Here is a 26,611-nt window from a genome sequence, read left to right on the forward strand (position 1 = left end):
AGCAAAGTTTCTGTTTTCTATATTCATCTGGATTTGAGCAAGCACAGTGGACCTAACATCTAGATGAACTCTTCCTGTCCTCAACTTCTCAATGAGCAATGGGACAGTCACCAAGTGTTGCCTCTTTTCATCTGTGGCCTTGGAAAATAGACTATATTCTGAGCTCAGTTTTTCATAAAATATTCACAGCATTATAAATTCATTTTTATGAATGAATTCTACCACCTTTTAAGTATGGTATCCTCCCCTTATCCTATGGATCCAGTGGCAGAAAATTATGCATGCATAGTCCCATATAGTTTGTGTCCATGTATAGTTTAGATAATTTTCTAGCAACACTTAGGTGTAGTAAAGGAGAATGTATAGTCAGTGCTGAAGGTGTGGTCAACTAGAACAAAAAAATTAATTGCTCTAAGAATATATGCTTATAAAAAGATACTTCAGTGATGTTTTCTAAGTAACTTAACAGTGTTTTAACACTAGGGATCTTGTAACAAACTCAAACTTCAGAATTCTTTAGAAATTGATCTTATATTCAACTACAGAAGAATGTTTTGATTATAAGACAATGTACTACAGTCATGATCAATTTATTATCTCTCACCAGATCTTTTTTCTTCCAACTTTCCTAATTTTAAAATTCATAGATATTTCAAGAGCAGGGAAATACATGTTTCTTATTTACATTTTGTTTGTTGTGATGTTTAATATGAGCTATTAGAAGTTCCAGAAGCTTTTGGCTTTTATGGAAGACATTAACTTTTCGTTTTTCCCTTTGAATAAGGCTGGAATACTTTACCAAGAATAAAAACAAACCAGATTTCCAAAGCTGCTAGTTTAATTTGAAATACAAACCCAAAGCTTCAAGTAGATGTTCAGGGTTGGCCCAGTGCATCCTCCCAGCCTTGCAGTTAAGGACCTCAAGAGGTCTTATTTTCTAGCCCACGATTACACTGCAATATTTATTTATTTTTAATGTGGAGAGGTTTCAATGAATCCTGGATTTTATTGCACAGTGGCAATCTTTCTAAGAAAGTTTGAAACCTCAAATAGGCCTCAGAGCTGTTTGAGAAACTATGACTCCTCAAGCCAGTTCAGAAATAAATCAACCTTAACCTTGCAAAAAGTCTAAGTGCTACTACTTCTTTTCAGTGCATTCATTTATGTAAAATGGATAGAACAATTCTAACAGAACAACCACCACCACAAAAATCCAAAAAATTACCCAGAAGTGTAAATTTTGTTCTTGATTCCAACCAAGAAGGATCATCTCTAGGACTGGAAAACCCAAGGCAAACATGTAATCCATCACTTTACTAATTTCTTAAGCCCATTACTTTATCTTCTAGTCTTTTCCCCGAGCCACCAATTGATTTACATGAGGTATAGACATTCTCTTATTTCCTAATAGTCTTTTAAATTAGCTTACTGCTTACAAATGAGAGACTCATGAGAAGTATGAAGAATGGACAGACAAATGACTATTCATCTCTTAAAACTAAGTGGATGTGAACTCAAAGTGGGAGGGAAGACAGCGTGGCAATAACGAAGTTGGAGCAGAGTCAAGCCAGCTGAGGAATGGTTTTAATGACACAGCTGGTAGAAGGCTGGGAGAGAGGACCGGACACGAATGGAGATCGGGAGGCTTTGGTGACATACTAGCTCCTACACGTAGGAGCTCTTGCTCTGTGCCAGGTGCTACTCCATGTGCTTCACAGACATGAACTTATACCATCTTTACAACAATCCTGTGAAGTTATTATTACCCCCTCCTCTTTTCTTCAACAGATGAATGAAGTGCAGAGAGGTTCAATAATATGTCCAAGGTGACACAGCCAACCGACAGTGGAGCTGGGATTAAAAGCCTAGCAGTCTGGCTCAAAGCTCTATGCACATAACCACTGGGCCCTGCTGCCTCTCATTTGGTACGGGAGAGAGATTTAAGCCAAGAGGACTTAGATTTGCCAAATACAGAATTCAGTTTTCGACATGCCTGGGAAAAAAAAACAAAGGCCAACACAGTTTCCTGTGATCCCTTTCTTTAGTGTTCTCTCACCACAAATCCTCTCTCTTTTACTAATGGATAAGCTAGGAAAGAGTTTCTTTAGCCAGTCAAATATAAAAAGAAAATTGAATTCCCAGCCTCGGATGTCACATAAATAGCATAAAAAGCTTAGGAAACACCAAGTTAGATTTTACAATCCAAAGAATGCATTATTCCCCAATAGCAGCCACAAGATAATAAAGCTTTACAATCAAGGTGCCATAAAATAAAAACTCCCAAAAAGATGCCTGTGAGAATAGTGACTGCCATTCCCCATCAGCACAATTTTGTGAGAAATCAAGTCCTTGAAACAACTGTATTTGTGCAGGGTAGGAAACAGGGAAGTTGGTCTTTTGCTTTTCAGGAGGCTGGGGTTTTTGTTTTGTTTGTTTGTTTGTTTGTTTTAGTGTACTAAAGAACAATCCCAATTTTGGGGAAATGTCTTAGGAACTTTTATGTAGGTCTCGATGTACCTTCCATCTGGACGATGGAATGTAACTCCTCTTTCAGGAAGAGAAATGCTTCTGTCTCATTGGTCTCCCTCCCTCTATCCTTATGAAGAAAATGACTCAGAGGGAACCAAGTCATGCCTTGAACTGTCACCTCTTGCTTCATCCAAAGTCAGCTCATCTTGGAACATTTCTAGAAATATTCTGGTCATGCTTGGTTTTGCTTTTTTGGTTCAATGAAAACAGCTAATATATATCTGCTTTAAAGAAATGTCCCAGTGTGGGCCCCTAGGTAAAAATGCAGTGCCCAGTGGGAACATTTGGTTATTCTGTGGCTAAATGATTTGGCATCATGGAATCCAAACAGTCCACACCTCCATTTCCTATCTGCAGCTGGCAGCCAACACCCCCATGCCCACTTCCTCCAGTGAACATTATCAAAGGTCACCGCTTACATTCTTCTGGCTCACACTTACTTTCCTGGGCTGACGTACACTATGAATTTCAAGGGTGATAAAACAGCAGTTCACCAAGATTTTTTTGAACAGTTACTGCACCTCTACCTTGATGCCCTAAGCTCCAGAATGTACTCAGGACAACATCCACTACGGTGGGCTTGATTCCTACAATCTAAAGCTCAGGAAGCTAGCAAATTCTTGTGACATAGCATAGAACAATTCCATCATGGTTCACAGCTTGAAAAGAATAAATTAAAATGCCTTAGATATATGCTACTAGTATTCATGCATTATGTATTGTTTTTGAGATCACTCATCCAAGTAGCCATTTGGTCTATTTTGGAATACGAAGTATGATATTTTATATAATTCCATGAAAATGTTCATTCTTCTTAAATCACCAATCTTAAAAAAAAAAAAAAATTTACTTAAGACTTAAGGATAGCAAAGCCAATGGTTTGTATTCAAAGATGTCCTTTTTTTTTTTTTTTTTTTTTAAAGGTGAGAAGCCATGCATTATCCTTCCATAAGTTAACACCTGTTTCCCTTTTGAAAAACAAATCCATTCACACCTTGCTCCCACTTGTGGAATTATTCAAGTACCTTTTGACAAGAATAGTTGGAAAAGTTAATATTCTTTTCCTTTAGATTGTAGTAGAATAACAAAAAAATTCAACAAAGACATCTGTAATCATAGGAGAGAGGAAATCGAGCATTATGGCACAGAGCAAGTACTCATTGAATGAAGGAAGAGATGCACAGATGAATAAACGAAGGGGTTTTCAGCACTTTCAGTGGGATGTGGTAAAAGCCTGAGAGGACAGGTCCAACTTTCCTGAAAGAAACATCCTTAAGTTACTTGTGAAGTAGATGATGGGTCAAAGGGAGATGAAGTTCAACAGCCCTTAGCAATACAACCTCCGAAATGTTAGAGCTAAGGTGCCTCTCACTGTTCCTCATCTGTACAATGGGAATAAGACCTCAGAAATTTATCAGAGTCAAGTAAGCTCACAGGCTTAAAGTATCTACACAGGGACCAGCACACAGAAGGTGGCCAATCAAATGAGTTCCCTCCACACTGCGCTTTCCCTTCCCTAGCAAGGAAAGTGAGGAAGGCAAGATGCACGGAAACGTTAGCTCACTTAAAAAGCCCAGGCTCTCACGGTTTTACCACAGGCTGTGCATTTATTTTCCCTTTAGTTTAATAGAAATTAATCTAAACCATCAAGTTAGGTCTCCTCAATGTCCCAGAAAAAAAAGCATTATGTTGATTTGAAACTTATAAACTAAGTTTCTGGATTTTGTTAATTTCCCGCTCCATGGCACAGCAAGAAGAATGGAGTAATTATTTCATATTTCTTTCTTTCTTATTATGGTAATTACATGCAGGCACAGAAAGGCAATCTGGGCAGCGTTCATGTGTCCTGTTAAGCACAAAAATCCTTTTCCAGTTGCCAATACTCACAATGGTGTTTCAGCTTTCCATGTTTAGCTCTTTAAAGTGTGATCTACATACCCATGTGATGAAGAGGATAGGAGTTGGGGGCCTAATGTGGGGAAGGAGAAAAGGAAGGGAGGCTGGGGTGCAGATTCCTGGTGCCTCACGAATTTGATCAGATGAACAAAGAAGAAGGGGCTCTCCCATATAATTCAGTGGACCCGAGAGGTCCCAACTCAAATACATCTCCCTACTGCGTATCATCAAGTGGAATTGTTTTTTCCAAGCTTCTCTTTTAAAATGCAAAACACCTGCTTTTTGAAGGAGTACGAACATGCTTAAGTAAAATCTTTCCCAGCTCCCTCCTTTTACTTGCAAGGAAACGTAGGCCCTGAGAGATAGAAGGACTTGCTAGTGGCCCACAGCTCATTACTGGAAAGATGGCGCACCAGAACCTAGGTAACCGAAGTGCCAGCCCAGGGCTCCGCCCCAGCTTCCCCTCTGCATGGCTAACCTGACCGAGTTAGAGGCATCATCCGACACGGGGGCATCTGAATTTAAAGTCATGTGTGCTTCAAGGAGTGCCAAGCACTTCACAAATGGCACCAACCCTCACCACCGTCAATATGGGCTCTGCCCCTATCAGCTCTCCCTTGGCACAGAACCATCTGATATTCCCCATCTTGCCCTCGTAGTTTATCCTTCACACATCGAGTGACTTCTGAAAATTCAACTCTGGTCATTTCACTTATCTGCTCCAAATTAAGCTCCCTTATACTTTCTCATCACTCTTAGGGAAAACAAAAACAAAATGCGATTCTTACCACAGCCCATAAGGCCTTGCATTATCGAAACCTTGGCTTCCTCAATGAGCTTGTCAACTGCCAATGTTGAGATTCAGTAATTTTGGCTGGCTTATAGCTTCTCTGATGTGCCAAACTTATTCATGCCTCAACTTTGAGAAGCTGCATTATTAAAAATAGAATGGCTGTTCAAATAGAGAGGGTAAAAATTTTAAAAAAATCAAGAATAGCATTACCCTCAGAATGAAATGTTAAAAAAAAAAAATCAACAAATCTTAAGATATCCTGTCTTAAAACACAGAACGAAACTACAGCGAAAACAAATTGGCATCATTAGAGTTGGTGATTAATTGGATGTGAGGGATAAAGCAAAGAATCAAAGGCGGTTCTCAGGTTTTTAACATGGTCACCTGCGGTGGTGGTCACATTCAATTTACTTACTTTGGACCAACTAAGTTGAAAAGGAGCTAAGAGCACCCCCAATCTAAGGAATGATAGATTACCACACAGAAGTATAAATACTGGGAAAATAGGAATCTATTTGCAAGTAGATAAGCAATTATCAACATTATTAACTCAAGCTGCCTTTATTTGTTAGGATGTACCAACAGGATTCAAGTACCAAAAAATATTTTTATTTTGCTGAGTATAATTAAGCTACACTGAATTTTAAAAAACAGTAACAAAGGCAAGGAGATTCTGCCTCAGATTTTTCCATTAATATAGCTGGGGCTAAGCTCTTGTTAATTTCTGACAATTGAAAGATTCTGAAGATATAATTAACTAGTCTGAGCTTCACTATTGATATAAGGGTAGAAATTAGCACCTAAATGAGCCACATGCCCATCATGTGTCACGGTTTTGATTAAGCAATGGCTGGAAAAATAAATGTTTATTAAAGCCCAAAGTTGTCATTTAGGGACTTTTTGGAGGATATGCTGCTTGGGTGTGCTTTGATTTTTAACACAGTAAAAATGTGATCTTGCGACTAAGATTATTAACAAAAAGAAAATGTCACTTTCTACCAACTGGAAAAGCACCAGTCCAAAAGACCTAGCTGGTAACTGGAAAGAGAAGCCATCAACTATTGTCTTAGTTCTCATCCTTCCTTGGGGGGTTGGAGGCAAAGGCAGAGTTGGGTGGGATAGACTTGCTGGGCCTTTCCTCTAGACTTTCCCTGTAACAACTTAATCATTTTTTGCTTTTCCTCCTCCTTTGGCCACATCAACATCTAACTGACCGGATTTTCCCCAGCGTGTCTATCATTTCCCTTCTTCTTTTCCCCTACCACCCACCTCCACCACCAGACGAGAAGGAAGAAGTCCCATCTAAAAAAGATAATGTTGCACTTTAATTTAGTGGGGTTTTTATATTAAGATGAAATTTACCAAAAGTAAAATGTAAATATTTTAAATATAAGCCTTTCTGAACTTTTCTGTATGTGTACACACCTGTAGCCAATGCCCAGGTCAAGATGTAAAATCCATTTATCATCCCGGGATGTGTCCCTTGCTGTTCCCCTTAATAAACCCCTATACCTGCAGTAACCCCTATTCTAACCTCTAGCACCATAGATTGGTTTTGCTTCTTCCTGCAATGCTTATGGATAAGATCAGAGTAGGCTGCCTTTTATATCTGCTTCGTTTGCTCAATCTAATTGTTTTTAAGATGAATCCACGTTGCTGCATGTATCTGGGTTTCCTTCTATTACTGCTGTTTTATAATTCATTGTAGATTTATACCACAATTTGTCTCTCCATTTTTCTGTGCTACACATTTGTGTTATTTCAGTTCTGTGAATAAAGCTGCCATGGAAGTTTTTTGTAGGTCTTTTTGAGAAGGTATGTCGTATTTTGTTGAGGACTAGAACTGCCTACGCTGATTTTTTTCCATATGGACATCTGCATTAGTTTCCTATTGCTCTTGTAACAATACCACAAACTTAGCAGTTTAAAACAACACAAACTTCTCTTAGAGTTCTGGAGACTGGAAGTCTAAATAGGGCTTTCCTGGGTAAAAATCAAGGTGTTAACAGGACAGTGATTTTTCTGGAGGTTCTAGGGTAGAATCCATTTCCTTACCTTTTCCGGCTGCTAGAGCCTATCTATATTCCTGTGCTTAGGATATTCTTCCATCTTCAAAGCCAGCAGCACAAAACTGAGGATTCCGCAGACTGCTTCTCTCCGGTTCCTCCCCTCTTGACTCCCTCTTCCATCTTTAAAGATGCTTGTGATTACATTGGGTCCACCTGGAAAATCCAGGCTCCTCTCCTGTACTAGCCCTGTCAGCTGATTAGCAACTTTAATTCCATCCAGAACTGTGCTTTGCCATGTAAAGTAACATATGCACAGGTTCCAGGGCTTAGGAAATACTATCATTTCAAAATCTTCAATATGGACTTGATAATGAGTCAGTTTACATTTTTTTTTTTTTTTACTAAGTCTTTGAAATCAGTGTATGTTCTACACTTAGAGCACACCTCAATTTGTACTAGCCACATTTCAAGTGTTTAGAAGCTACGTGTGCTTAGTGGCTATAGTATTAGTAAAGTTCTAGAAGCTTGCTGGCTTCACTTTTAAATTAAGGTCTCTGATCCATCTCAAAATAAGTTTGTGTATGTGGTGAAAGAGGGGTCAAGGTTTATTTTTTAACATATTTACCCAGTTGCTCCAACACATTTTATCAAAAAGACTTTCCTTTCCTCATTGAATTCTGTCGGCTCCTTTCTTGAAAGGGAAGTAATTGTATATGCTGTATCCTCTATTCAGCTCCTTTGATCTATTTATCTATCCTTATGACACTATAAGCTCATCTTTAATTACTGCAGATTAGAATAAATCTTAAAATCTGGTAGGGTAAGTCCTCCAATTTTATTCTTCAAATTTGCCTTGCCTGGCTTATGTCTTTTGTATTTTCATAGATAATTAGAAGCAGCTTGTCAATTTTTTCTCAGGTTTGCATTGTCAGGAAACTTTGGTCTTTGAACTCTGATAATCAGCAATTTATTATTATTATTAATTAGAAATGCAAATTAATTTTCTTTAACTCCAAATGTCTAAGACTAAGTACAGAGCTACTTTAGAAAAAAGGGTGCAAGTTGCATGCCTCCACTAGTCAAAAAGGCATGCGGCCACAGGACTCAAAGGCTTTCTGTGACCGATCCTAAGCAGCTCTACTCTTTTGACCTATGACGCCACAAGAGAACACGTGGAGAGGGTTGGTGCCAAAATAAGCAAGAGTGAGGATGGAGAAGACATTCAAAGGAAGGCTGATGTATACCAGATTACACAGAACTTTCAAAATAGTCTTAAGAGACTTACATTTTCTCCTAATTTTTAGAAGAGCCATAAAAACAATGTTTTATAATAAATATTAAGGCAAGAATTTCCTCCCAAATATATATATTTATATATGTATACATGTATATATATACACATATATGTGTGTGTGTTTATATATGTATATCACCAATAAATTTAATTCATTTTATGACTACAGACTAAGTTTTGAAAGGTGGATAAAATGAAGCATAAGAGTAAATTACATAGTTTGTTGTCACAGACTATAAGAGAAAGAACTGAATGTAGTTCCTACAGTATAAGCTATTGCAGTAAAACCTAGTTTATTCTCCATTCTGTTAAATAAGACTTTTTAATTCACTAATGTCTCTATATATTTAGAGAACAATGAAAACTCAAAATCATAATATTGACCTTGAGAGACTAGAGGGTTTTTTCACATGTATATCCATTTACTCAACACTTACTAATATCTCTTAAGGGTCAGGCACTTTGTTTGGCTGACTTTCTTCTGAGAAACTGGACAGCACAGAAAGATTCTTGTTAATCCAATGTCAAACATATTGAATTTATTTTCCTTGAAAATTGATCATCTAAAAATGCTCTATATATTAACCTTTGTTCTCCAGATTTCTCTAGTAACTGTTTGGGTCAGATTATACACCAGAATAATCTCGCTGTGGGGAGAAGGACTTGTCAAGAATGTGTAGAGACTTTGACTCTATACCTTCAGAAGGCAAGAGTTGAGGATGAGAGGGGAAAAAACATCTCCCTCTAGTTCCAAATTCGAAGGCCAGTCCTGAATGCAATCCTGGGAGGGAATGTGATTCTCCAAGAAAATGCTTCTCAAAATTGTATATGCCTATGAATCACCAGGGATATTTCTCTAAAAAAATTCTTTTCTTGTCTCACTCCCAGATATTCTGACTCATAAATCTGGCATGGGGCCTGGAAATATGTATTTTTTAAAGATTTTTATTTATTTATTTTAGAGATAATGGGGGGAAGGGCAGAGGAAGAGGGAAAGAGAGAATCTCAAGCAGACTCTGCATGGAGCGCAGAGCCCAACACAGGGCTCGATCTCACAACCCTGAGATCACAACCTGAGCCGAAACCAAGAGCAGATGCTTAACCAACTGCACCACCCAGGCACCCCAAAAATATGTATTTTTAATAAATGCTGTTTATGATTCTTTCCCTCAAATTATAAGTATTCATTGGGTATTGACTATAAGCAAGACCCTGAAGGAACTGGACAAGGCCTGTGGGCCCACTTGAGTCTGATCTGGTCCTTCCTGTAATGGAGCTTGTTTTTAGGAGAGGAGACTGGGTACAGGCAAAAGAGGATGGACACGACCCTCATTGTGTTGAGACCCCGTGCTGAACCTAGAACCAAGAGGCTAGGGCAGGCAGCGAGGGCTGAATTCCCAGGAAGGGGATAGGATGAGCTTGGAGGGGCAGAGGAGGTGAGAGAGGATGTCTTGCAAGGGATGGGTTTAGAACTGGCTCCACACAGAGGCCAGTTCTGGAATGGAAATAATAGACCATCAAGTCAAACTTTAGATTCTTTTCCCCTTCTGCTTTCTCCACGATTTCCTTTCCCAGCCACAGAACGCTCAGGAATGACTCGCTGTGCCCCATCACTTGGTGACAAGGTATGGAAGTATACAGGGTCAGTTGCGATGAGTTAGGACATCCAGGACCTAGAAGGAGACACCCCATCACCTAAACTGCAGCTGAGCCAGAGGCTTTACAGCCAGGTTGTCTGGATTATATCTGAATGGGGATGGAAGAAAGGGCAATTTACAATTGTTGAAGATTCTATAGACATCAAAAAGATATGTAACAATCCTGAAGTCCAATTACCACCTGAGTGGAGAACTAAGAGAATCAATCCATCAGTTTATTAAGCCAGAAGGGGAGAAGTTGAGGAATGGCCAATGCTAGGAGGTATAGTATAGCTGTGTCAGAATCTTAGCATGGCATTAATAATGTATGGTTTGTTCTCCTTCGCTGGGCTAAGTTCATGTTCTTAAAAATTATAAAACAAACCAATTAAGGGTAGAAGCTTACCAGGAAAAATCTTTGTCCTACTATTGCAAGGAATTTCAGTCTGGTATGCAAGATACAATATCTAGAGTCATGATACCTAAAGCACTGCAGCTAACAGGTAGTGGTCCAGAACCACCATGTACAGCAAGGATTTGTAAACCAGAGCAGAGGAATTGTCCAAAATGCAGCTAGGGATTGATGACAAAGACTTTAGGATCCAGTGGTAATCAGAGTTGTAGTCTATCACTACTGAAGTCATCTCTCTTCAGGGAGTAAGACCACAGAACACAGTGAATTTTCAGGAGCATGTTTCAGATATCAAAGGGATTTCTGCAGTGGACACATTTTCAAAACTAATACCCAAACATAGGAACAAGAAATGAATGTTCTTAAAGGAACTGAGATCAAAGGTGATGTCTAAACCATAGTAATAGGCCAGATTCCCAGCTTGCAGAACAAGTGTTCAAGGTCAAAGCTGGGTCTCTGAGCTCCAAGCTGGAACTCTGTAAATACCTCTGGCTCTAGGTCAGATTTTGACCCAGAGTCAGGGAGATGGTCAACTGGTAAGTGATCAAAATCAAAGACAAGAAACCAGCCTGGGCCTGTCAAAGGATCCTCTTCTCCAACTTGGAGCTGACTTTTTTAAGATAACTGTCTGATTAGTTGACCTAACTATTAATCAATTTTATCAGAACATCTTTGTTTCATACCACTAAGGCTTTGATCTTGACAGTACTCCCAACAGTGTAAGTTTCAGAAGTGGCCATCTATTTAAGGGTGATTTTCCAATGAAAGACTTTCAAATTTATGATGAGATATTGGGTACTACAGATCATTTAGCTTATAAAAAGCCTGATGATAACATTTAGTTCATCATTTTTAGCTCTACTGTCTTAAGGTCCATAGAGAAGATGGTAAAAATTTCCCCAAGTGAGAACAAAGAGTGTGTTAATTGACCTCAGAAGCTTGTGCCCCTCTACTCCCTTATTATATTTCAGAATAATAATAATAATATAAATTAAAATACTCTGTGATATTATTATGTCAAGCTCTCTCAAGAATGGAGTTCTTTGCAAGAAGAGATTTGGTCACATTTTGCCTTCTTGGGTTCTAACAGTGTGCCTGACCAAAGTAATTATGCAAGAACTTTCGTCAAACGGGGTGACTGGGTAGCTCAGTCAGTTGAGCGGCCAACTCTTGATTTTTGGCTCTGGTCATGACCTCTGGGTCTTGAAAATGAGCCCTGGGGTGGGGGGCTTTGCCCTCAGCGGGGAGTCTGCTTGAGATTCTTTCTCTCCCTCTCCACCCTCCCCACCACGCTTGCACTCTCTTTCTCTTTCTCTCTCTCTCAAATAAATTAATAAATCTTGATGATTCAATCTCTTCCTGTCCCTCTGCTCCTCCCCCCACACATGTTCTCTCTCAAATAAATTAAAAACAAACAAAGAACGATTCTCTCTTTCCCTCTCCCCCACCCCGTGCGCACTCTCTCTCAAGGAAGAAAGAAAGAAAGAGAGAGAGAGAAAAAGAAAGAAAGAAAGAAAAATTTTGTCAAACGAATGACTGAATAATTAACTATTAATTTTTCTTTAATTTTTCTAAAGAACTGTAGTATATTATTGAAAGAAAAAATAGACCATGAACTTATGTTTTCTTTAGGCATTTTGTTGCCTTTGAATACTTGCCTTTACTCATTGAATCCTTTCTTATCACCAAGGACTCCAGCAGAAATACCATTGTTTGGAGAATAGCCAAGCAACAACGTTATTCCTCCTCAAAGGAAGAGACTTCTTTAAATCTGCGGGAATTTTGCTCTGTACTTTTGATGTGAAAATTTTAGCATCTATTTCTGGGAAAGCTTGCTATGTTATATAAGAATATAAAGAAAGTAATGAAGAGAGTCTACCAGTCTCGACTTTTGCAATCTACAGATTTCAGCTTCAAAGCAAAAACGACAGATTAATTTCTCGTCTTGAATTCTACTTGGAAGGAAAACATATTCAGATCTGATTTGCATCTTATGGCTCAGTTTTATAAATGGCAAAGCTGTAAGCTTGTGCACAGAACTCCGTCTGGGTCTGGCATCTGTGCTCAGGCACTCAACCCTAAAAGTGGGGATGAGCTTTCTACCTATATCTGCTTTTTGAAAGATGTCACTCTGAAATGTGTTACTGCCTGCTAGTGTGTGAACGACACCCCAGCCAGAACCTGGAATTCTTTGTTGTTGGAGACAATTCCCCCTCTGGTAATTACAGTCTTTGTAATGCCAATCTCTCTTCTGCATAAGGTCATAGCCCAGGATGACCCACCTCTCTCCTAACAACTCCTTATTTGTTCCTTTCCTTAGCACCAGGTAGCTATGCGATTCTTCATCTTACTGAACTTCATTTTTGCATTCCTTTATCCTTCCCTGAGCATAAGTGTGAGCAAAGTGGATATAAGGTAACATTGACAGGTGAGAAATCATGCTATCATCTGCCTCAAGAATTATACCATTTCACAATTTGAAAGGTTAAGATTTGGGAAACCAATCATTCCAAGTGACATCTTATGTAAAAGACACATCTAATTTTATCGTGTTGTTAAATCTTTATGCAGATGATTAAGTTTGTGAATTTTTCCACTGCAGCACAGACACGTTATAACCAGTCCCTGCCATCCAAGTCTCTTCAAATTATATATATTTCATATAGTATGTGCATTTCACACACACACAGAGTCATTGCTTAGGTTTCTTTATCCTTTCTTGGTAGACATTTAATCCTGTGAGTCATATCATTTCTGCTTTAGGATGGGCAAGTTGGGGTTAAGTCTATCCCTAAAACAAATCATGGACATCTTGTTTACTTCTTTTCATCACTCTAAAAATCCAAGGAAAGTAAATTGATTTAAGAAAAAAAGAGGAAAATTTTCTTGTAAAAAAAAATTAGATATTTTTAATGGTTTTAGGTTAACAGTTCTAACCTGTCTAATTCATCCTTCAAAAAACTCAGTGGGGTTGGTAGGTGAACCACAGGTATAATTACACACCAATTTCCAAATTTAGAAAATGTGCCACATGGGAAAACATATGGGGACTTTAAAGAAACTGTTAGGGCAGCAGGTAGTTATAGAGTTGGGATGAAAATCATTTCTTTATTTTCAAGGTTGGGTTCTTTGGCTAAAAAAGCATTCTCAAATACTACTCAGATGACTCCCTGCATCATAATAACCTGGGAGTTTTTAAGAATCAGATTTCTATAGCTAATCCCAAGAGATTTTCATTCAGAACATCATTTGTGGGGCCAGGAAGTCTACATTTTAGAAACTTTCCAGATGATTCTAACATACATCTAAATTTGGGAACCAGTAGGCAGAAACTTGTCCTGTTCATGAAACCTTGCAAGAGAAGACCCTACCTTGTAAAGGTCAACTATAGATCAGGCATCTTGAGGCTTTAGCAAAAGGTAGATGAAATAGGTTAGTCCCAACGTTTCAATGAATAGTAGAATCACCAAGGAATGGCTTTGTTAGGGCGGGGAGTTGACTTAGCTCCTAATAATCTCCACTTAGTCAAAGAAACATGCCGTCTAAGTAAAAGCATATTCTTGTACAAAAGAACCACACAGAACCAGTTTCCAGACCAGTGGCCCCTCCAACCCAGCCATTTACGAGGAGTCCCATGGTTCATCAATTCATGTACTGAAATTCTGAAGCTGTCACAAACATCCATTCTATTCTTTTACTTCAGAGTAAACAAATTAGAAGAATTTCAATTGAGAAACCTATTGGAAAGGTAGCGAAGGCTTCACTTAGAATATAATTATTCAATGTATGCTTAAAAATATTCTTTTCCAACTGTTAAGCACATTATGCCCATTAGATAAAGTCTGTTAACTGAGTTTCTTAATTCTTCTTAAATCTTCTGTAACCTTAATAATTGTCTGTTAAATCTATTATTTCTAAGCCATATGTCTAAAATCGCCCACTATTGTGGAGATTTGTTCATTTTCCTTTGCAATAATCTCAAACTTTGCTTTATATATCTTGAGGATAGGTTGTTCAGTGTACATATATCCAAGAATATTATGCTTTCTTGGCAACTTGTTTCATTTATGATTATGTAACAAGCCTCTCTATCCTTGACAATGTTTCTTACCTAAAGTCTATCTTGATGATATTAGTATTTATTAGTAATTGTCTGATATGTCTTTTACTTATTTCTCTACTTTAGATTCTTCTTTCTCATATTTTAGATGTGTATTTTATAAGTAGTTTGTGGCTAAATTTTTTTTAAAGATTTTATTTATTTGATAGAGAGAGACTGCGAGAGGGGGAACACAAGCAGGGGAGTGGGAGAGGGAGAAGCAGGCTTCCCACTGAGCAGGGAGCCCAATCTGGGTCTCGATCCCAGGACCCTGGGATCATAATCTGAGCTGAAGGCAGATGCTTAACCGACTCAGCCACCCAGGGACCCCATGGCTGAATTTTTTAAGGCCTAATTTTTACAATCAGTTTAGTGATTTTTTTGTTCTTTTTTTTTTTTTTTTAAAGATTTTTACTTATCCATTTCACAGAGAGAGTAACAGAGAGAGAGGGAACACAAGCAGGGGGAGTGGGAGAAGAAGAAGCAGGCCTCCCACTGAGCAAGGAGCCCGATGTGGGGCTCGATCCCAGGACCCTGGGATCGTGACCTGAACTGAAGGCAGACACTTTTTTTTTTTATGTTATGTTAATCACCATACATTACATCATTAGTTTTTGATGTAGTATTCCATGATTCATTGTTTGCATATAACACCCAGTGCTCCATGCAGAACGTGCCCTCTTTAATACCCACCACCAGGCTAACCCATCCTCCCACACACCTCCCCTCTGGAACCCTCAGTTTGTTTTTCAGAGTCCATCGTCTCTCATGGTTCGTGTCCCCCTCCGATTTCCCCCTCTTCATTCTTCCCCTCCTGCTATCTTCTTCTTTTTTTTTTTTTTTAACATATAATGTATTATTTGCTTCAGAGGTACAGATCTGTGATTCAACAGTCTTGCACACTTCACAGCACTCACCATAGCACATGCCCTCCCCAATGTCTATCACCCAGCCACCCCATCCCTCCCACCCCCCACCACTCCAGCAACCCTCAGTTCGTTTCCTGAGATTAAGAATTCCTCATATCAGTGAGGTCATATGATACATGTCTTTCTCTGATTGACTTATTTTGCTCAGCATAATACCCTCCAGTTCCATCCACGTCATTGCAAATGGCAAGATTTCATTCTTTTTGATGACTACATAATATTCCATTGTGTATATATATATATATATATATATATATATATATATATACCACATATTTTTTATCCATTCATCTGTTGATGGACATCTTGGCTCTTTCCACAGTTTGGCTATTGTGGACATTGCTGCTATAAACATTGGGGTGCACGTACCCCTTAGGATCCCTACATTTGTATCTTTGGGGTAAATACCCAGTAGTGCAATTGCTGGATCGTATGGTAGCTCTATTTTCAACTTTTTGAAGAACCTCCATACTGTTTTCCAGAGTGGCTACACCAGCTTGCATTCCCACCAACAGTGTAGGAGGGTTCCCCTTTCTCCGCATCCCCGCCAACATCTGTCATTTCCTGACTTGTTAATTTTAGCCATTCTGACTGGTGTGAGGTGATATCTCATTGAGGTTTTCATTTGGATCCCTGATGCCGAGTAATGTTGAGCACTTTTTCATCTGTCTGTTGGCCGTTTGGATGTCTTCTTTGGAAAAATGTCTGTTCATGTCTTCTGCCCATTTCTTGATTGGATCATTTGTTCTTTGGGTGTTGAGTTTAAGAAGTTCGTAATAGATTTTGGATACTAGCCCTTTATCTGTATGTCATTTGAAAAAATCTTCTCCCATTCTGTCGGTTGTCTTTTGGTTTTGTTGACTGTTTCCTTTGCTGTACAAAAGCTTTTTATCTTGATGAGGTCCCAATAGTTCATTTTTACCATTGCTTCCCTTGCCTTTGGTGATGTTTCTAGGAAGAAGTTGCTGCGGCTGAGGTCAAAGAGGTTGCTGCCTGTGTTCTCCTTTAGGATTTTGATGGACTCCTGTCTCACATTGAGGTCTTTCAACCATTTGGAGTCTATTTTTGTGTGTGGTGTAAGGAAATGGTCCGGTTTCCTTCTTCTGCATGTGGCTGTCCAATTTTCCCAACACCATTTGTTGAAGAGACTGTCTTTTTGCCATTGGACATTCTTTCCTATTTGTCGAAGATGAGTTGACCATAGAGTTGAGGGTCTATTTCTGGGCTCTTTACTCTGTTCCATTGATCTATGTGTCTGTTTTTGTGCCAGTACCATACTGTCTTGATGATGACAGCTTTGTAATAGAGCTGGAAGTCCGGCATTGTGATGCCGCCAGCTTTGCTTTTCTTTTTCAACATTCCTCTGGCTATTCGAGGTCTTTTCTGGTTCCATACAAATTTTAGGATTATTTGCTCCATTTCTTTGAAAAAAGTGGATGGTATTTTGATAGGGATTGCATTGAATGTGTAGATTGCTCTAGGTAGCATTGACATCTTCACAATATTTGTTCTTCCAATCCATGAGCATGGAACGTTTTTCCATTTCTTTGTGTCTTCCTCAATTTCTTTCATGAGTAGTCTATAGTTTTCTGAGTACCAATCCTTTGCCTCTTTGGTTAGATTTATTCCTAGGTATCTTATGGTTTTGGGTGCAATTGTAAATGGGATCGACTCCTTAATTTCTCTTTCTTCTGTCTTGTTGTTGGTGTATAGGAATGCCACTGATTTCTGTGCATTGATTTTATATCCTGCCACTTGACTGAATTCCTGTATGAGTTCTAGCAGTTTTGGGGTGGAGTCTTTTGGGTTTTCCACATAAAGTATCATATTATCTGCAAGGAGTGAGAGTTTACTTCTTTTTTGCCAATTCGGATGCCTTTTATTTCTTTTTGTTGTCTGATTGCTGTGGCCAGGACTTCTAATACTATGTTGAATAGCAGTGGTGAGAGTGGACATCCCTGCTGTGTTCCTGACCTTAGGGGAAAAGCTCTCAGTTTTTCCCCATTGAGAATGATATTCACTGTGGGTTTTTCATAGATGGCTTTTATGATATTGAGGTATGTACCCTCTATGCCTATACTCTGAAGAGTTTTGATCAAGAAAGGATACTGTACTTTGTCAAATGCTTTTTCTGCATCTATTGAGAGGATCATATGGTTCTTGTTCTTTCTTTTATTAATGTATCACATTGATTGATTTGCAGATGTTGAACCAACCTTGCAGCCCAGGGATAAATCCCAATTGGTGGTGGTGAATAATCCTTTGAATGTACTGTTGGATCCTATTGGCTAGTATTTTGGTGAGAATTTTTGCATCCATGTTCATCAAGGATATTGGTCTGTAATTCTCCTTTCTGATGGGGTCTCTGTCTGGTTTGGGGATCAAGGTAATGGTGGCCTCATAAAATGAGTTGGGAAGTTTTCCTTCCATTTCTATTTTTTGGAAGAGTTTCAGAAGAATAGGTATTCATTCTTCTTGAAATGTTTGGTAGAATTCCCCTGGGAAGCCATCTGGCCCTGGGCTTTTGTTTGTTGGGAGATTTTTGATGACTGCTTCAGTTTTGTTAGTGGTTTTAGGTCTGTTCAGGTTTCTATTTCTTCCTGGTTCAGTTTTGGTAGTTGATACGTCTCTAGGAATGCATCCATTTCTTCCAGGTTATCTAATTTGCTGGCATAGAGTTGTTCATAATATGTTCTTATAATTGATTGTATTTCTTTGGTGTTGGTTATGGTCTCTCCTCTTTCATTCATGATTTTGTTGATTTGGGTCATTTCTCTTTTCTTTTTGATAAGTCTGGCCAGGGGTTTATCAATCTTGTTAATTCTTTCAAAGAACCAGCTCCTAGTTTTGTTGATCTGTTCTACTGTTCTTTTGGTTTCTATTTCATTGATTTCTGCTCTGATCTTTATTATTTCTCTTCTCCTGCTGGGTTTAGGCTTTATTTGCTGTTCTCTCTCCAGCTCCTTTAGCTGTAGGGTTAGGTTGTGTATCTGAGACCTCTCTTGTTTCTTGAGAAAGGCTTGTATTGCTATATACTTTCCTCTTAGGACCGCCTTTGCTGCATCCCAAAGATTTTGAACAGTTGTGTTTTCATTTTCATTGGTTTCCATGAATTTTTTAAATTCTTCTTTAATTTCCTGGGTGACCCATTCATTCTTTAGTAGGACGTTTTTTAGCCTCCATGTATTTGAGTTCTTTCCAACTTTCCTCCTGTGATTGAGTTCTAGTTTCAAAGCATTGGGGTCTGAAAATATGCAGGGAATGATCCTAATCTTTTGGTACCAGTTGAGACCTGGATTTGTGACCTAGGATGTGATCTATTCTGGAGAATGTTCCATGGGCACGAGAGAAGAATGTGTATTTGGTTGCTTTGGGATGGAATGTTCTGAACATATCTGTGAAGTCCATTTGGTCCAGCGTGTCATTTAAAGTCTTTATTTCCTTGTTGATCTTTTGCTTAGATGATCTGTCCATTTCAGTGAGAGGGGTGTTAAAGTCCCCCACTATTATTGTATTGTTGTTGATGTGTTTCTTTGCTTTTGTTATTAATTGGCTTATATTAGTGGCTGCTCCCATGTTAGGGGCATAGATATTTACAGTTGTTAGATCTTCTTGTTGGATAGACCCTTTAAGTAGGATATAGTGTCCTTCCTCATCTCTTATTACAGTCTTTGGTTTAAAATCTAATTTGTCTGATATAAGGATTGCCACCCCAGCTTTCTTTTGGTGTCCATTAGCATGGTAAATGGTTTTCCACCCCCTCACTTTCAATCTGGGGGTGTCTTTGGGTCTAAAATGAGTCTCTTGCAGAAAGCATATTCATAGGGCTTGTTTTTTTATCCAATCTGATAGCCTGTGTCTTTTGATTGGGGCATTTAGCCCATTTACATTCAGGGTAACTATTGAAAGATATGAATTTAGTGTCATTGTATTGCCTGTAAGGTGACTGTTACTGTATATTGTCTGTGTTCCTTTCTGGTCTATGTTACTTTTAGGCTCTCTCTTTGCTTAGAGGACCCCTTTCAAGATTTCTTGTAGGGCTGGTTTCGTGTTTGCAAATTCCTTTAGTTTTTGTTTGTCCTGAAAGCTTTTTATTTCTCCTTCTATTTTCAAAGACAGCCTAGCTGGATATAGTATTCTTGGCTGCATATTTTTCTCATTTAGTGTTCTGAATATATCATGCCAGTCCTTTCTGGCCTGCCAGGTCTCTTTGGAGAGGTCTGTTGCCAATCTAATGTTTCTAGCATTGTAGGTTACATATCTCTTTTCCCGAGCTACTTTCAGGATTTTCTCTTTGTCTCTGAGACTTGTAAGTTTTACTATTAGATGTCGGGGTGTTGACCTATTTTTATTGATTTTGGGGGGGTTCTCTGTGCCTCCTGGATTTTGATGCCTGTTTCCTTCCCCAAATTAGGGAAGTTCTCTGTTATAATTTGCTCTAATATACCTTCTGCCCCTCTCTCTCTTTCTTCTTCTTCTGGGATCCCAATTATCCTAATGTTGTTTCATCTTTTGGTATCACTTATCTCTTGAATTCTGCCCTCGTGATCCAGTAGTTGTTTATCTCTCTTTTTCTCAGCTGCTTTATTTTCCATCATTTGGTCTTCTATATCAGTAATTCTCTCTTCTGCCTCATTTATCCTAGCAGTGAGAGCCTCCATTTTTTTTATTGCACCTCATTAATAGCCTTTTTGATTTCAACTTGGTTAGATTTTAGTTCTTTTATTTCTCCAGAAAGGGTTTCTCTAATAACTTCCATGGTTTTTTCAAGCCCAGCTAGTATTTTTAAAATCATCATTCTGAACTCTAGTTCCGACATCGTACTAATGTTGGTATTGATCAGGTCCCTGGTAGTCAGTACTGCCTCTTGTTCTTTTTGTTGAGGTGATTTTTTCCATCTTGTCATTTTGTCTAGAGTGGAATAGATGAATGAGATCAGAATGCTAACAGGGTAACAATGTCCCCAGAAAATATACTCTAAACAAATCAGAAAAGACCTGAAGCCGGGGGAAAAGAAAGGGAAAGAAAAAAAAAAGAAAAAGAAAAAGAAAAAGATAAAAACAGGACAAAACAAAAAAAAAAATATGATCAAATATGATCAGGCTGTTGCATAGATCAGTGCCACACACTAGATTTTGGGTGTATTTTGGTCTGTTAGAAGAAAGTGCCTCCCAAAATTTTAAAGAAAGAAAAACTTATATATGTACAAAAATAAGGGTTAATACGATGAAGGGATGGAATATGACTGTAATGATGAAAATTATAGAAGATTTTATAGAAGAAATTGATAAGAAGTTGTTTGAAAAAAGAAAGAAGAGGATTTAAAGAAAAAAAAAGGGATAGAATGTGATCAGGTAGGAGACTAGAACAAAGCCATACACTAGAGATTTAGGGTATATTTTGGTCTGTTAGAAGAAACTGTATCTCAAAATTTTAAAGAGAGAACAACTTATATATATATATGCCAAAAATAAGGGTAACAACTATGAAGGGATAGAATATGACTCTAAACATGAAAAATTAAAATGTTTTTTAAAAAAGGGATTGATAAGATGTTGGTTGAAAAAGGGAAAAAGAAAAATTCAAAAAAAAAAAACAGTTAAAAAAAATTAACTTTGAAAGACTAAAGAATCATGGTAAAAAAGCCATGAATTCTATGTGCAGTATTCCCCTAGCCTGCCATTCTCATTGATCGGTAAACCTGGTCTTGGCTGGCTGTTCTCGCTGATCTTCTGGGGGAGGGGCCTGTTGCCGTGGTTCCCAAATGTCTTTGCCAGAGGCGGAATTGCCCCGCCCTTGCCAGTCCAGGCTAAGTAATCTGCTCAGGTTTGCTCTCGGGAGCTTTTGTTCCCTGCAAGCTTTCCGTACAGCTTTGGAGGATGACAGTGAAAATGGCGGCCTCCCAATCTCCACCCCGGAGGAGCCAAGAACTCGGGGCCCGACTCCTCAGTGCACCTCCAGAGAAAAGCAGTCAGTCACTCCCGTCTCCCCAGTCTCCGGCCGCACTCTGTGCTCACCTGGCCTATGACCGAGCGTTTCTATGTCTGGCACCCGACCCCGTGGGGAGTCTCCAAACCCCGCAGATCCCTGCGGTGCACTCCCGCGCCTCTCCTCCCGGGGGAGGAAGGGGAGTCTCCCCGGATCTGCCGCCTGTTGGGTCCCTGCTGGAGGAGCAGTGGCCCGACTGTGCCGCGGATCACGGTTTATGGCAACCCCGAGCTAAGAGCCCGCCCCTCGGCTCCGTCTCTGCAGCCGGCTTCCCTGCTCCGATACCTGGGAGCTCTGCCGCACTCAGGCACCCCCGGTCTTTCTGTGACCCCGAGGGTCCTGAGACCACACTGTCCTGCGAGGGTTTCACCCCCCACTTAGCCACCAGAGTGACGTCCCTCAGCGGAGCAGACTTCTAAAAGTTCCGATTTTGTGCTCTGCTGCTCTATCACTTGCCAGAAGCGGCCGATGGAGGCCCCTCTCCCACCGTCTATCCTCCCGAATATTGCCTCAGATTCATTTCTCCACATGTCCTACCTTCCAGAAAGTGGTCACTTTTCTGTTCAGAGAGTTGCTGCTATTCTTTTCTTCGATCTCCTGTTGAGTTCGTAGGTGTTCAGAACGGTTTGATCCCTATCCAGCTGATCCTGGGATGAGGTGAAATCCAGGTCTCCTACTCCTCCGCCACCTTGCTCCGCCCCCTGAAGGCCGACACTTAAGAACTGAGCCACCCAGGCGCCCCTTAACCAGTGATTTGAATTCACTCATGATTATTATAGTTACTGATATAATTATTTTCATGCATTTTGTGCCTTTGGTTTTCTTTGCTTTTTTTTTTCTCTTTTCTTGCCTTTGATTAAATTGATCAGGTTTTCTCTGTCATGCTTTTTTCCCCCTCCACCAGCTTTTCATTATACAGCCCATTCCTATTCTTTTAGTGGTTCCATACATACTTCACCTCATAAACTTTAAAAAGTACTTCTTTCTTATGTCCTAAGATCAGCAAAGATTTTTTTTCTTTAGAAAGAGAGTCAAGTTTCTCTCTGGAAAAATAAACTGAGCAAACTGTTGAATTTCCTGAAAACTCAAAGTCACAGTATACTGATCTACACAATAGTACTTCGGAATTGAGTCATTTCTGTGCCTTCGTCTTACGGGGATGAAGAAGGGACTGGGAGATATCTCGGGGACCTCCTAGGGAGGGAGGAAAGCGTTAAGAGCTCAAAGTTTCAGCAAGTCTACGTAGGGGGCTATCACACCCCTCTGGTTGGATCTTCCTCTCCCTCCCATATGCCAGGAAGGGGCACATGTAACTTTCCAGACTTCCCACGTATTTGTTGGACCCCCTGTGAGATGGGGGCAGATGGAGGTCCCAGTGTGGACAGATGTGCTGGCCCACTTGTGATTTCTTTGAGATATGGACATACTCTTTCCTTGGGAAGTTGAACTGTTCTTCACAAAGTCTCCAGTAAACTCTCCCTCCCTACTGAGAAGCCGGACTTGCTGTTCTCTTTAGAAATTCCTGTTAATTCCAAGTCCTCTGTTTCCTGGTTCTCCTCCAAGTCTTCATTAGCGTCTTGTTCAGTTTTCTGTTCTGGCCGCTCCGGCCCTACAGATGGGTCTCTCAGTCTGTCCAGCCCCAGGGGCAGGAGTATCTTGATATTGCTGCTGTCTCTGCAGCGGCAGATTCTGTACAGAGCCATGATGCTCTCTGGCCAGGCATTCTGTTCTCCATGGAGCATGGACCTCCAAGGGTCCTAACGGGATACTGGATTCTGGCAGCTGGCTATCTCTGTGAGGTCAAGACAGTGATGAAGGAAGAAGTCAGAGTCGGGATGTGGGACCGGGTTCAGGGGAATTTTACAGACTTAATGGTTTGTTAGGATGCCTTCCGTTGCAGGAATCAGAAAACCTAGCTAAAACTGGCATAAGCAAGAATGGTATTTATCAAGTCATGGGCTCAAAAAGTCTCAGATGGGGCTATTTTCAAACGATACTCAATCGAGTGGTTTAAAATATATAACAAATACTCAGGGTTTGTTTTTTTTATTTTCCTCTCTTCCAGCTCCAATTCTCTTGTATTATTTTATTTAGACAGGACTTCACCTTATGGTCCTGAGAATACCGCCAGTAGCTCCCTGAGCTATTTCTTTATTATTTGTGTCTGCAGTGGAAAAAGATTATCCTTGACTCAGCATTTCAAGAAGAAGTTCTGAGACAGTTGAGGTCACTGGCCCAGTATTGGTTCAGGCACTACAATCTAAGAAAGAATGCTCTCGTTGGTTTAGTCTATCAGATGATGCTCCTCTGGAGCAGAAGTGCAGTCAGCTTCTTGGAGCTACATGGATCCACATTTCAAGAACCAAGAGATGCTGAACAAGAAGAAGTTGGTGCTGGGAGGGGCAGCAAAATGTCCACTGTGCTCAGATATACTTGACTTAGAAGCTATGGGACCTGGACAATTCCTCTCCTTTTTATTTCTGATTTTTTTACCTCAACCAGGCAGACCCCTTTGTGGTTTCTGTGAAAAAGTTATCAGCTTGACTCCAGCCTTTTCAGTCAATGTTTTTACTCCCTGGCTCTTTCCTATCCCCACTTCTTCAGAAAAAGGAGTCATATCAGAAATAACACAAGATTCCATTAAATTTATAGACTTTCCCATTGTCTAGGAGGCACTATTTTGATCAAATAGTCTTAGTGGGCAAATATATGTGCATATACATCACTGTCTGTGGGACGCCTGGGTGGCTCAGGCAGTGAAGTGTCTGCCTTCAGCTCAGGTCATGATCTCAAGGTCCTGGGATCGAGCCCAGGGTGGGCCTCCCTGCTCAGCGGGGAGTCTGCTTCTCCCTCTGCCCCTCCCCCTGCTCATGCTTTCTCTCCCTCCTTCTCCCTCTCAAATAAATAAATAAAACCTAAAAAAGAAATAAATCAATATCTGGGATTTAAGGACTAAGATGTCATCTCTGTTTTGTTTGGAATATTTCTCTGTTTTAGAGAAAATAACTTTATTGTTATCATAACCGTGGGTATGCTTAATAGGAACCATTAAAACAAAATGTTAAGTATCAAATCAGCTAACAGTCTGTACTTCTCAGTTAGAGGTTTATAATTTCCTGGGGTTTTCTATATGCTGGATACATAATATCCAGGAACATTCACTCTATAGTTGTCCTATCTTTATGGAAAACAGTGTATCTCCAACAGAGAGAAGGGGAAAGGGAAACTTTCCACTCACTCCCACATAGGTCTTAACACTCAGAAGAAAGAGCCACATACTTACCTCATACCAAACTGGTGAACCCTGCTAGAGTTATTTCAGATAAAATCAGATTTAAGTTTAGTTACCATGCGGACCAGAATGCTGCCACTAGAGCAAAATACTTGCTGGTCACTATTTGACTTTCCCCCATGCACACAGGGAACTCGACTCTCTGTTGCATAAAGCTGCCTCATGTTAAAAAGTAGCCACCCACTGCATGTCATGGTACCAATCCCCGAGGCACAGATGTACAGGGTGGGTGTGGGTCAAGGTAAACACTAAAACCCTGCGGTATGGACAATGGACACTCAATAAATCTGAAAGACCTTTCTTCTACCCACCAGTTTTCCAATGTGTGTCAGAAGGAAGCATGACCATGTGTATGAAGAGCGATGGATGGCTGTAAAGCTGGCCAATATTCGTTGGCCTGAGTTTGGCAATGCCTCGCATGCTCACCATTTCCAAGCACACTCATATCTCAGCGGAGGCTGCCTGAGTAAGAGCCCAGCTCCCTATGTACTGGAGACACAATCTGTGTCCTCCACATAGCCCCGGCTCAGCCTTCCCACCTTATAAATCGAGCGTCCATGTCTGCACAGGAGCTCCAGAAAGCCCCGGTGACCCCAGGGCTCACCGGCTCTCCATCCTTGCCCCGGCTGTGAAGGCTGCCGGATCTGCAGCTTCGCCCAGACACAAAAGTGTTAGTTCTTTGGACTGTCTTGGGCCAAAGCCTCAGCTGGAGAGGAAATGTCGCGTGACATCTTTTGTCACAGATAAGACTTAATGAGTCCAGAGGATGTGTGATTAAAGGAAGCTCACAGGAAGTTGGGCTGGAGCTTTTTGAGAACCATTTACAAGGCTTTTTACCCAGTCATTGGAGTTAAAAAATGAAACGCATCAAAAAGGAAAGGGCAGCTATTTAGTGGAGGTTGTGAAGGCAAATCTATTGAGCTTGAGGCTGGAGGGCTGGCTCAATGGAGGAGGAAAAAGGGTGATGTGGGAATAAAAGTCTCTAAGAAGCTCACAGCAGCTATTAGGTAATGATTTGGCATTGCGAGGCTTGTGGCCAAAGATACCAAATTTAAAAAAGAAAACCATGAACCTTCTTCTTTATAGCCAGGAGAGGGTAAGACAGGAGATGGGAATTGAGACTTAGGGAAATAAACTGCTGAAAAAGGGTTAGTCCCTTGAAGAGACAAACCAGTAAATACACCCTAGCAAGAATTGGAAAACCTAGTGTCAGAAATTATGACAGCACAAGCCATGGGGATTTTCACGTGGACACATGTATTTCAAGATTAGAGACAATTTGATGTTTTCCTTAAACTGGTGGTGTGGTCGCCTGCACCATAAAAGGCCATAATTCTAAAAACAGTATTTAATGAGTGTAGACTGTTTTCTCCATGTTATCAGAGGCATGGTGTGGTCGAGGAAAGAGTGACTTTAGAATCAGGACATCTGGGATCTAGGGTTGGAGATGCCCTTTAGGAGCTGTGAGCCCCATGAAAGCCACTCTTCATGCTTGCCAGTTGCTTTGTTCCACCTTTCAAATAAAGTTTGAACTAGTTGTTCTTTAAGAAATATTCTAGCCCTATATTTTAGTTACTTCAACAGATTGAACCACAACTAGTAATTATGGTGCAGTTTTATTTACTTGGTTAGTCTAGTCAGATTCTCTGTATAGAAACCAACTCTTACTAAACACCCTGAATAGGTAACACCTGGAATAGGGATTTATTGGGTAGAATGCAACTCTATCCCTT

The sequence above is a fragment of the Halichoerus grypus genome, chromosome 2 (genome assembly GCF_964656455.1).
Source record: "Halichoerus grypus chromosome 2, mHalGry1.hap1.1, whole genome shotgun sequence".
NCBI classification, from domain to species: Eukaryota; Metazoa; Chordata; class Mammalia; order Carnivora; family Phocidae; genus Halichoerus; species Halichoerus grypus.